This window comes from Octopus bimaculoides, chromosome 12 (assembly GCF_046866305.1).
Source record: "Octopus bimaculoides isolate indiv1 chromosome 12, ASM4686630v1, whole genome shotgun sequence".
Lineage (NCBI taxonomy): Eukaryota > Metazoa > Mollusca > Cephalopoda > Octopoda > Octopodidae > Octopus > Octopus bimaculoides.
The window spans coordinates 45,336,572-45,349,032 of record NC_142939.1 but is presented as its reverse complement, the minus strand read 5'-3'; positions in this window follow the sequence as shown (position 1 = coordinate 45,349,032).

Sequence of the window (12,461 nt, the reverse complement as noted above, 5' to 3'; positions counted from 1 at the left end):
ACTCCTTTTCTACATACTGAGCAGGGCCATCTACCTGAAGGGGTTTGTGTTTTATCTACCTTCCTACTTATTAGGATTTTGGTTTTAGCTAGGTTGACTCTAAGGCCCTTCAATTCTAGACCTTGCTTCCACACCTGAAACTTCTCCTCTAGTTCTGATAGTGACTCCGCAATTAGGGTAAGGTCATCAGCATAGAGGAGCTCCCAGGGGCAACCTGTCTTGAACTCCTCTGTGATTGCCTGGAGGACTATGATAAATAAAAGGGGGCTGAGGACGGAACCTTGGTGGACCCCTACCTCTACCCGGAATTCATTGCTGTACTCATTTCCAACCCTCACCTTACTGGCAGCATCTCTGTACATGGCTCGCACAGCTCTCACTAACCATTCTTCTATCCCAAGTTTCCTCATTGACCACCAGATAAGGGATCGGGGGACCCTGTCAAAGGCTTTCTCCATGTCAACGAAAGCCAGGTACAGAGGTTTATCCTTAGCTAGGTATTTCTCCTGCAACTGTCTCACTAGAAATAAGGTATCAGTAGTGCTTTTACCTGGCACGAACCCAAACTGCATCTCATCTAAATTGATTCGCTCCCTAATTAGTTGGGCTATGACCCTCTCTGTAACTTTCATAACCTGATCTAACAGCTTGATGCCTCTGTAATTATTTGTATCTAAAACGTCACCTTTACCTTTGTAGCAGTTGACTATGATGCTGCTACACCAGTCATTGGGTATGACTCCTTCGTGTATCACCTGGTTCGTAATACGGGTGACTAGGCTATAGCCAACACTGCCAGATATTTTGAGCATCTCTGCAGTGATTCCTGATGGGCCGGGGGCTTTCCCGGTCTTCATACTCTTAATTGCTTTATCTACCCTGGTACTATCAACTCGGATAGCTGGTCCCTCTATTGGGTCGACATACGGCAGGCTCTCTTTCTCCCATTCATTCTCTTTATTAAGCAATCTATCGTAGTGGCATCTCCAGACCTCTTTCTTTGCATCCTCATTTAATGCAAGCGTACCATCATCCATGCGAACACATTTCTCTCCTACAACATCACTATTCTCTCTCCTACACTGTCTTGCAACACGAAATACCTCGAGTCTTTGGTCCTCACGGCGCAGAACATTGGCAAATCTTTCCTTATCTGCTTCCCCTCTGGCTAAATAAACCTGTCGCCTAGCCTCCCTTCTGGCACATTGGTACAATTCCCTGCTACCACCGTTCTTCCAGTCCTTCCAAGCCTGTTTCTTTTGTCTAATAGCCCTGTCTACCTCCTTGTTCCACCACCACGTTACTCTGGGTCGGGAGGGGACCTTACACCACCCACAAATCTGGTCGGTGGCTTTCAACAGGTTGTCCCGCAGAAATCTCCAATTGTCTTCCACGTTGTATGATGCTATATCCCCTTCTATTTCGTTAAATGCTTCAAGTAACTTGTCTCTAAGTCTCTGTCCGTTTGTAGAGTCTTTAAGCTTCCACACCCTTCTCCTCCAAGCCTGTCTAATTCTGGGCACCCATTTTGCCTTGATCCCAAAGTCGCTAACTACTAATCTATGTTGTGGGGTACATTCTTCGCCAGGGTAGGTTTTGGCATTTATAAGCCGCCCTCTTTCCCTATTTCTGGCGAGGATGTAGTCGATTTGGCTAGAGTGTCTGCCGGAGCGGTAGGTGACTAGGTGACTGGCAGGTTTCCTGAAGTTGGTATTGCAGACCATCAGATCGGTTGCATCACATAACTCCAGCAGTCTGGTTCCCTCCTCGTTGCGGGAACCGAAGCCATAGCCTCCATGTATGTCATGGAAGCCTCCAGCACGACGTCCGACATGACCGTTGAAGTCTCCAGCCACAAAGAGAAGGTCCCTGTCACTCGTCGACGAGGTAGTTTGCAAGAGGGTGTCATAGAATTGGTCTTTCAGACCATCTGGTAGCCCCGGTTGAGGTGCATAGGCTGAGATGACAGTAGCTAATCTATGATGAAGCACTAGTCTGATCTTAAGTACTCTGTCACTTACTCTAACGACCTCGATTACCTTATCCACCCATTTCTCCGCTAGAAGTATTCCTACGCCCCCGACCCCGTCAGTGTTCCCTGCCCAGAAAATCTTGTACCTGTGTTCTTTGCCTGTGAGGAACCTCGCAGAACCTCCTCTCCATCTTACTTCCTGGATGCAGCACATATCTACGCGTCTCCGTTCAAGCATCTCAACAATTTCACCAGATCTACCTTTCAGCGTGCCGACGTTGAGAGTGCCAATCCTAACAGTATGGGTGTTGGGGGTGTGGGCCTGTAGCCTGGGAAGGGGAAAAGCAGTGTCGTGTACCTGAAAAGAAAACTTGCAATTGGAAGAATTCATAAGCAAAACAGTACCTACAACCTGCAAACATTTCTCAAACTTAATGCGCTACCCAAAGGTAGGGGAGAGGATGGCCAAGGCCACTAGATGGGTTCCGGGAGACAGCCGAGGATGACAGAGGAATGAACTTCCGGTGGAGGGGGTGGGAGGGCTCTTAATTGTAGATTTTAAATATTTGAGAGACAACAATGCATAAATCGTAATTTTTAAAAGAGCAATGAATTCTAGGTGAACAGAATATAACGTAGCATGAATTTAGGAAGCTTAGAAAATGAATAAGTATGAATTTAAGACAACAACTGAATTCAATTGAATTTCATGGAGAGAAACAAGATAAATAATAGAGGGCAAACTAAAGCGCGAAGGTATGAGATGTTTGAGGCCGTAAATAAATAAAAATCTCTATCTTATCTGCATCTTGGAGACTTCGTCGTAGTATGTCAACGGAGAGAAGGGATTGAGATAATTTAGAATGGATTTCTCATTTATATATAGCCAGAACCTGAAGACCTTAAGGAAAAACTACGAGAGAGAGGATGGAGGGGTAGACAGAGGCATGGCGGGAGAAAAGATCATCATCATCATCATCATCATATATATATATATATATATATATATATAAAGAGAGAGAGAGAGGGGGGACCAGTCAAGCAGCACATCACGCTGTAATTCTTGGGCTGAGAAATCAACACTCAAAAGCCATAATTTTAAGGAGCGATAAGAATTTTTGAATAAAGGAAAATGGGTAGGGGTGGGTATGTCAGCGAGTAGATAGGGCTCTTAATTGTAGATTTTAAATATTTGAGAGACAACAATGCATAAATCGTAATTTTTAAAAGAGCAATGAATTCTAGGTGAATAGAATATAACGTAGCATGAATTTAGGAAGCTTAGAAAATGAATAAGTTGAATTTAAGACAACAACTGAATTCAATTGAATTTCATGGAGAGAAACAAGATAAATAATAGAGGGCAGACTAAAGCGCGAAGGTATGAGATGTTTGAGGCCGTAAATAAATAAAAAATCTCTATCTTATCTGCAACTTGGAGACTTCGTCGTAGTATGTCAGCGGAGAGAAGGGATTGAGATAATTTAGAATGGATTTCTCATTTATATATAGCCAGAACCTGAAGACCTTAAGGAAAAACTACGAGAGAGAGAGAGAGAGAGAGAGAGGATGGAGGGGTAGACAGAGGCATGGCGGGAGAAAAGATCATCATCATCATCATCATATATATATATATATATATATATATATATATAAAGAGAGAGAGAGAGGGGGGAGGGGGGATATATGATATATAATTGCCAAGTCATATTTAAGATTTTCAAGTGCATTTGAAACAAAAGAGCGCAGAAATGCATGCGTCCTATCATCCGGTGACGCATGTCGTCCAGAAGATTATCACCCAGAACTATTTCTGCAGTGGAAGGTTTGCCCACGTCCGAATGCACTGAAATGTGTTAAATATGACTTCACACGTATATATACATACATATATACTTATAGACGCATATACATATATATATGCATCCTATAAGCTACAACTACTGGAGATGCAAACTCATGACTAGCTTTCGGTCAAGAGAAGTCGTCCGGTGGTATCCAACTTTCCTCTTGCGTTTCAACTTTAAAATATAGCATCGTTCTGTTGGCAGATTGGAAGTAATGGTCAGTCAATGGCCATCTTCTTTCGTTTCTCATGCCGGCAAATTTCTTTTTCAATCTGCGAACAGCGCTCTTCCTCTCCCTTCCTGTCACTCCCAGAACTACCAGCCTTTTCCAGACTGTCGAGAAACCCATATGACCAACCTCAACTTCAAATAGTCAGGCGTTCAAATCTTTTCCTTGCACTGTTAACCCAAATCTTGGTAGTTAGTGGCTTTCTTCTCTGAAACCACCTCACATTCCTCTTCCAGCGGAACTGTCAGTTGTTTTTCTTATTTTCTCCAATCATATAGCTATGTCGGGCCTCAGGAGTGTTTGATAATCTTGGATAAAGTGAAGGTTCTTTCCTAGGTCCACTCTCATCACCTGTGATTGTGCTACCTGTGGGAGGTTCTCAATCCTTTTTTAAAGTGATTGGCTTCTCCTACTCACGGATGAACTCAACATTTGAGGACGATCTCGCGTGGGTTTTGCATTTTCTTGTCTCTCCTATTCCAAGATTTCATCTAATGCTTTGAGGACCTTATCATGGTGCTATCTATACCTCTTCTAGCTAAATGCAGTCTTGCTCTACTAGCACGAGCGTCAACTTACCTTCCTTCCACATCATCTACGCCGTGGATCCTCCCATATTTATGAAATCAGTGCAGATTTGGGATCTGTCCTGGAACCGACGCTCTTCTTGAAATAAACAAGTGCCTCTTAAAACGTTATCCACCAAAAATACACAAAGAAGTAAAAAAAAAAAAATTAAAAAAAGGAAACGGAAAATGTGCACTTACCGCCTAAACAATCTTTCTTGAACATGGGAAGTATGTCCAATGGAAAACAAAGAAAATAAAATGATTGATTTAAGAATGGTTTTTGTTGAATATTTAGGGGTGAAAGTGGGGAATATTTTGTTGATAATGGCTTAGTCACTGGCGGAATGGCAACATTCATGGCTCTCTCCAAGACTTCAGGACTGAATGGAAAAGATCATCCTTACACAAGAGATCTAATACGAATATTTCTAAAAGTGTGCACTCTGCTATAACTACTCGGGTTGTACAAAATGACGTATTAATTCGCAAAAGAACAAATACCAAAGTTTACAATTCTTTGTACTCCCTGATGCTTGTTGATGAAGGTCCTGCACACTGAACGAACCCGAAACCTCGAAGTGGCGAAACGAACTTTTTATTAGACAGTCTAATGTATATGACTGAGTGATTTTAATGTGTTTCTCAAGTTTTAGTTACGGACTTGTGTTACGGACTTGTCTCTGTTAGTTTTCCTGTGTCCTGTAAGCATAACTGAGACTATCTGACATTCATGCCTTTCCCATGACAGTGTAAGTAAAGTGTATTGGACTCAGTTGACAACAGAAGACAACTCGTACATTTCGTAGAATTGGTTCACTGATTACAGACATGAAAATGACTCAACAAAAAACAAGGTTTAAACAGTGTTTTAAACAATACCGCTTCCCTGTGGGGTTTGTAGTCACATCTCCCTTCCTTTAATTAGTTTTCTCCTCTTCCTTTTTATTGTGTGTGTGTGAAGAAGACATTGAATGTGAAAGAGAAGACGCTGCTTGTGTGAGGTTTCACTTGTTTCACTCAACAACTAAATAATAGCCTGAGAGAAAAAATATTTAATAGAGATTGTCTATTGAAATAATATTGCCCGTGTCCATTAGTAAAACGGTTAAACGTGGCTATATTTTAGTTTATTTTATTGCAGCATTTAAGAGACATTTCATCATTCTAATATTCTGAAGAAATCACACAAAATATGGCTTAAACATGTATGAAATAGAGAAAGAAAATAAACAGTTCTAGGGTGAAATCTTATAAAGATAACTTAAGAACACATACACACGTGCAAAGGCACACACACACACACAAATACAAACATGCATACAAAGTCACACAGCTCATAAGCTAACGTGAAGAGTAATGCCCATGTGACAAGGAAGCACGTGAGACTGGTGAATGTCAGCTACAACACTGGTCACAATTCACTGAAGTCTCGATCTAAAGATAATGCGTTGAAATGCACACATTCACTATCTCTTCCTTTCTCTCTCCCTCTTTTTCGTTGAACAATATAATGATGGTAAACAATATATCATAATATTTTAATATTGTGTTCAGGTAAGGCGGTGAGTTGGCAGAATCTTTACGCGCCGGACAAAAGTCTTAGCGGCATTATTTCCGAGCTTACGTTCAAACGCTGAGTTCTGAGTTCAAACGCTGCAAAGATCGACTTTGCTTTTCATTCTTTCGAGGTCGACAAAGTAAGTACTAGCTGAGCACTGGGGTTAATGTTATCGACTTACCTCTTCACCGAATTTGCTAGCCTTGTGTAAAAACTTGAAACCAATATTTAGTTTACGGTTGACCGCTTTTCAAGTCAAGTCAACAGGTATTTTAATTCGCCTTCATGCTGTTTAACTCTGTTGTGGCGGTGTCCAACTACAACCATCTCACCTTTTCCATGTATAGTGTATCCCGAGCTACATTATCAGATGTATTCTCTTTGAAGGTGGTGGGTATAAGTACGTAAAAGGAGATAAACTTCAGTATGAAATTCAGAGTTGATTCATTATGGAACAGTGTAATCATCATCATTATGACACACAGGTCCCAGTATGTTTGCAAGCTTTGGTGCGATCTATAATTTATTTCTTCTAATTAATATTATAGTTGGTGTTCTGTTGGTCTTGCAGAAATAATTTTCATTCAGCCTAGATGGTGTCTGTTTCTTCGTTGATGTTGCTAAAGAAATGAGTATGTTGCTAAAATCCGAATTAGAAAGTGTTCACGGTTAAACCAATATAAGATTTTATTATGTTGATATTAGAGTCAGAACGTTTTCAACTGACTTCTGGGTCCGAAACTCCTTTGGACGTAGTGAACCGCTGTGACGCCACTCCATTGATTGCTTATGATCTTGAGATCATAATGATGAAACCAAGTTTCATCCGTGGTGACTAAACGAGCTATAGATTCATCCTATCTCGTTTCAAACTGGTCTAAAATCGCTTCTAATATCGTCACTCTTATACGCTTCTGTTCTGCATTATAGCACTTCGAGACCCATTTTGTGGAAAGATTTCTCATGTCCAGAATGTTGTGGATGATGGGGTCAGCTCTTCTGCGGGAAATCCCAAGAGTCTCGGCTATGACTTTTATTGAAATCCGGTGGTCCTTGAGAATCACGACATGCACATCATCGGCTTTGTCCTCTGTGGTCTCGGAAGTTGGCCGTCCAGGCTGAGGTTCATCTGTAACCTCGAAATGACCAGTCCGAAACCTTGACACCCAGATTTTCACTGTGGAGTTAGATAAGCAGCCGTCATTCAAACTTCCTTCATCTCGCCATGGATTTCCGCCACTCTTTTGCTTTGCAAAAAGAGGAACTTCATGACCATATGTGCTTCAGTTTTGCCAAAATCCACTGTAGGGTCTGCCATCATGCGTTAAATCTGCAAAAAGAGAAAGATATATTGTATGCCACCATGATTGTTTGCATATCATCTCCTAAGTAGTTGTCCTACATCCCTTGTAAAGGTAACAGCTCTATCCTTTCGCGATACTCTTAAAGACATGACATTTTCAGTACCCCCTCGCATGTTGTTTGAATGGATTTGGAGTTCTCCTAAGAGCAAAAAGAAAAAACAAAATACAATGACAGAATCTTGGTGATTTTTGTCACTGTTTACAATTTTGCTCCAATTGTTTTCAAATTTGGTATATGGATTAAGTTTTGTACACTAATAATGAACTTTAAAACTTTTGTACCATTGACAATATCACCTTCTCTATCCTTTTACGAATACATTCTCACTCCAAGACAACATATTCTGAACTACAGATATTACAGCCCGAACTCTCACCCTGCAACAAGCAACTCGCGGACTTGCATATGAAGGTATATGTATGCATTGGTTTACAAGAGTGTACTTGTATTGTCTGTTGTACACGTCTGTATATATGAATAAGTATGCCTTTGTGTATATGTATGCGTATGCATCGGCATATTTGTACGTACATGTTAATACAATGTACATTGTGTACGTATGCATACAACGATGCATATGTAAACTCACGTACATTTGAGTGTAAAGTGTATGCTCATTTTAAAATAATTTAAAATCATTTCCTCTATATTTCGTGGTGTTTCTCCTCCCAGGCGGTTTCTTATTCATATATTCAAATGTTTATTACTTCTATATATTCAGACTTTTGTAATTCATATGATCATCTATTTATAAATATTTTTTTCATTTAATTTTCACACACTACTGTACACGTGTGTTCCAATATACGTGTATGCCGTTATGTATTTAAAACTATCTATGCATATATTTGCATGTATGTATGTATGTATGTATGTATGGACGGATGAATGGATGGATGTATCTATATGTGGGTGTAGATATCTGCTTGGATGTATGTAAAATCTATATAAACATGCATACTTGTATGTATGTATGTATGTAAGTATGTATGTATAAAAAGACAGCGTGGATTTTGGCCGCCCTGTGCGGTCTGCACAACCCGCTCACCCAACGTAAGCTACCACATTTTTTTTATAGTCGCGGGTGTGGTAAGAAATTTGCTTCCTAATCACATGGCACCGGGTCTACTCCCATCTTGTCTTCTATAGTCTTGGCTGGAAAAAAGCCTTGTGAATAGATTCGGTAGACGAAAACTAAAAACCTGTCGTGTGTGAGTGTGCGTGCGTGCGTGTGTGTGTGTGCGCGCGTGCGTGCGTGTGTGTGTTTGTGTGTGTGTATGTATGTATGACATCTTCATACTCACATCCTCCCGTGAAGAGGCTGACGGAATATTCACGACGTTCAACAACATGGACATGAACATATTAGATCACTATAGAACATCCCGACATCTCGGGATCACTATCGCTACTTGACTTCCAACTGAAAATAACGGAAGAAGGGGAGATCCACACCGAGTTCTCCAGGAAAGCAGCCAGTAGAGATATGTTTGTCCAATACAATTCCACACTTCCACTCGGTGCCAAAATAGGATGCGCCAGAAATGAACTTGCACGCATCCAGAGCAAGTGCAGCAGGACAGAGGACAAGGTGACCTACACTACACGCTGGAACTTTCTTTATGGTTGTGTGGAATATTCCTTATGGGTGTGGAAACGTTCTATGTGTTGGAGGAATATCCTTGTATGTGAACATTCTTATGTTGGTACAATCCTTTGTTGTTGAGTAATTCTCAGTGAAACATTTCTTGTGTGTGCGGAAATATTCTTTGCGTTAGTGGAATGTTCTGTGTATGTGCGAAACAGTCCTTTGGTGTTTTACTTGTTTCACTTTCTTTTTTCTTTTGGAAAGTAGCAAATAACAATGAAGAAAAATGTTCAGGAACCATAATCTCGTTATTAATGATATTTCGTTTGTCTGGTAGAAATTAATCTCAGACTGAATAATCTAATCTCATTACAACAGTTAATTCACTTTTCCAAATTTGGTTTACAAAAAGCGAGGACAGATTAGAATTGTAAGAATTCTTTTTCCACTTTCCCAACCGAAATCTTCCTTTGAAGTATTTTTCTTTCATAATTTCGCCCCAAACACATATTTTAACTCTATTTTTATTCATTAATGACGTGATTTAATATTTTTATACGCGATTGTTGTTGTTGTTGTTGTTGTTGGTGTTGTTGTTGGTGGTAGTGGTTTTAAAATCTGAATATCTAGTTATTTATTTGTGTGATAAATGTTTTAACAAATGAATTTTATTAGATGTACAGAGTTACCAAACAAGGTCTGTTAATGATTATGGTGGGGATTGGAATTGAGAAAGGAGGAAAGAAAATGTATTGGAGTGAGGAAAATAGGAGAGAAAGAAGGAGAGGAAGAAGAAGAAAGGAGAGAAGGAAAGGAAGAAAAAATGAGAGAAGGCGATAAAGAATATGGACTTAACCAGACTAAAAGAATCGACTTGACATCGAAAAGAAGCTGCATAGTTCTTCAAATCATTGCTATTTTTCTCATCCAACAACAAGTTTAACTGGGTGGAATATCTGTGGAACTGGGTAGAATAATTGTGCGTGGAATCCCTGAGTAATTCTCTCTCTCTGTCTCATTCTCTCTATTTATCCCTCCCTCCTTCTTGCCCCCTATTCAACATTGTGTTTCTTCACTTGTCCTTGCTTTCCTTAATTCCGTTATCTCTTTTCCCTTCTTCTCATCTCCACTTCCTGCTCCAGTCTACCTTTACTCTTTCTATTACCTTCTCAATACAACCTCCCTCTCCTTCTTTCTGTCTTTCTCTAACTACTACCCCTCCCCTTTTTTGTTGCTACTCTCTTCCTTCTCTTATGCCAACTATAACAGTAATATCCTACACTCATAGCTTCCGTCTCAGCCCCACGTTATACCTCGCATCATGAGATACTCTTCTACTTAGTAATATTACCTCACCTATTTACCCCACCTCTTACTTCACTTATGATCCCTTCCACTATAGCTGTATGTTTACCGTTTCTGTTACCTCTTCAGTACTCTGACACAAGCCCGGGAACAGGGGGTGCAAGCGCACCCCCTAAAACTTTTGCGGGGCAATGTAAACGTTTTGAACATCCTCCTGAAAAGCTAGGTGTGCACTTCCTAAGCAAATTTCGTTCCTGCACGTATGTACCCTGATTCATACGTCATCCCATGCAATGTCTAACATCTCACTCAACCACCCCTATTCCCCCATACTTCTCATATCTCACAACAAACTATCACACATCTCACCTAAAACACTCCTTCGTATTATTACAGCTTAATCTTTATTTACCTGTAATATATAAAAAAAAAAAAGGTGGTACTCCTGAAGAGCATTTACCTTCTCCGTGGCATTGAATTTCTTTCTGATGTTTAGTTCAACTCGCCATCTTAATCATTTTGTCTTATAAACGAGTCTCTTTTATCGCCTTTAATTGTTCACTAGCCCCTATTATTTATTCTAATCTCTCATTTAACACAACTAGATTTATTTCTGATGTTGAAAACATTTGAAGGGTCAAATCTGCATTATCGTTACTTAAGTATGTGGTTACTTCTGCTCTATAATTAAATTAACTATTTTATGACGTAGATGTGTAGTTATCTTCCTTCTCTAATCATTTAATCAATACTTACAGTATCACATTCGTACCAGTTGGTTTGTCATCTCCAACACCGATATGTTCTTACGCTCTAATCACGTAGTATTGCAAACAGTAACTGTTAAAGACCTGTAGCTGATAGAAAAATTAACGAAATATCAAATGTCAGGTTGCTTTCCTTCTGTATAACAAAGTTCAATAGACTCAGTGACTATCTTCCATTTTTATAGACTTAAATAAACAGTTCAGTGAATTAAGTCACATTGTGGTATATCGTTACATTTAAGCGAACTATTACTTTCATGTGGTAGTTCATTACATGTAGGTGGACTGTATCTTTTCGTGCTACCTAGCTACAACGATGAACTATACTTTCTTGTGACACTTAATTGTAAGGGTGAACTATACTTACCTATGGTGCCTAGTTGTAATAGTGAATCATACTTTCATGTGGTATCTAGTTACATTTAGGAGCATTCCTCAATATTGCGTCGTCTTACATCCAGGTAAATTCGACCATGTGGCTGCTGTTGCGTTGTCGCTGGAACTGGCTGTGTCCTGTGTGGTCAGTGGCTAGACTTCAAAAGATCTGGAACGGAAAATATTTCTTTATTAACCTATACAGGTTCACATAGAGAGGACATCACAATGGACAGACATTACATTCTTACACAACGAATTTTAAAATACGGATGAGATTACAAATTATATAAACATATGGTGGTTAAATAAATAAAAACATATATGATAGAATAATTTAATGTTCCGGGTTGATTTTAATTATTTAACCCGCCGGTTTTTTTCCTTTTTGGGTTGCCTTTTCCTTCCTTTTATGTTTTGACCGACCATTACTTTTTCACAAGTAACCTTAGAAGCGAGCACCAGCAATTACAACACGCAAGAATGTAAGTCTGGAACCGAAAGACATCGGCTCGATGTGTCGCTGAAGTTTTATACGGTGCAGTCGGCTCACCGGAGGTTTAGAAGAGACTGGCTCACGTAACTTTATCAGAAGGCTACGATTGGTTGGGTTGCATATTGGCGCGCAATAGAGCAAGAGACAAATTGCGCCAATACCATCCAATCAGAGTAGTGGACACAACAGGGTCCAAAAGGGCGGCCTAAGGTTAGCTGTTATCTACTACGTCCGTATTTATGTATATAACAGAGAGAGAGAGAGAGAGAGAGAGAGGAATTTCCCTCAAGTCGTACGCTAGAGTACCTGCTTAGAGTGGTAAACTCTCCCGTTACGTGGCACTTACAAGCTGAGGCAAGGTATAGCACCATGTGGTACCTATTAACAGGA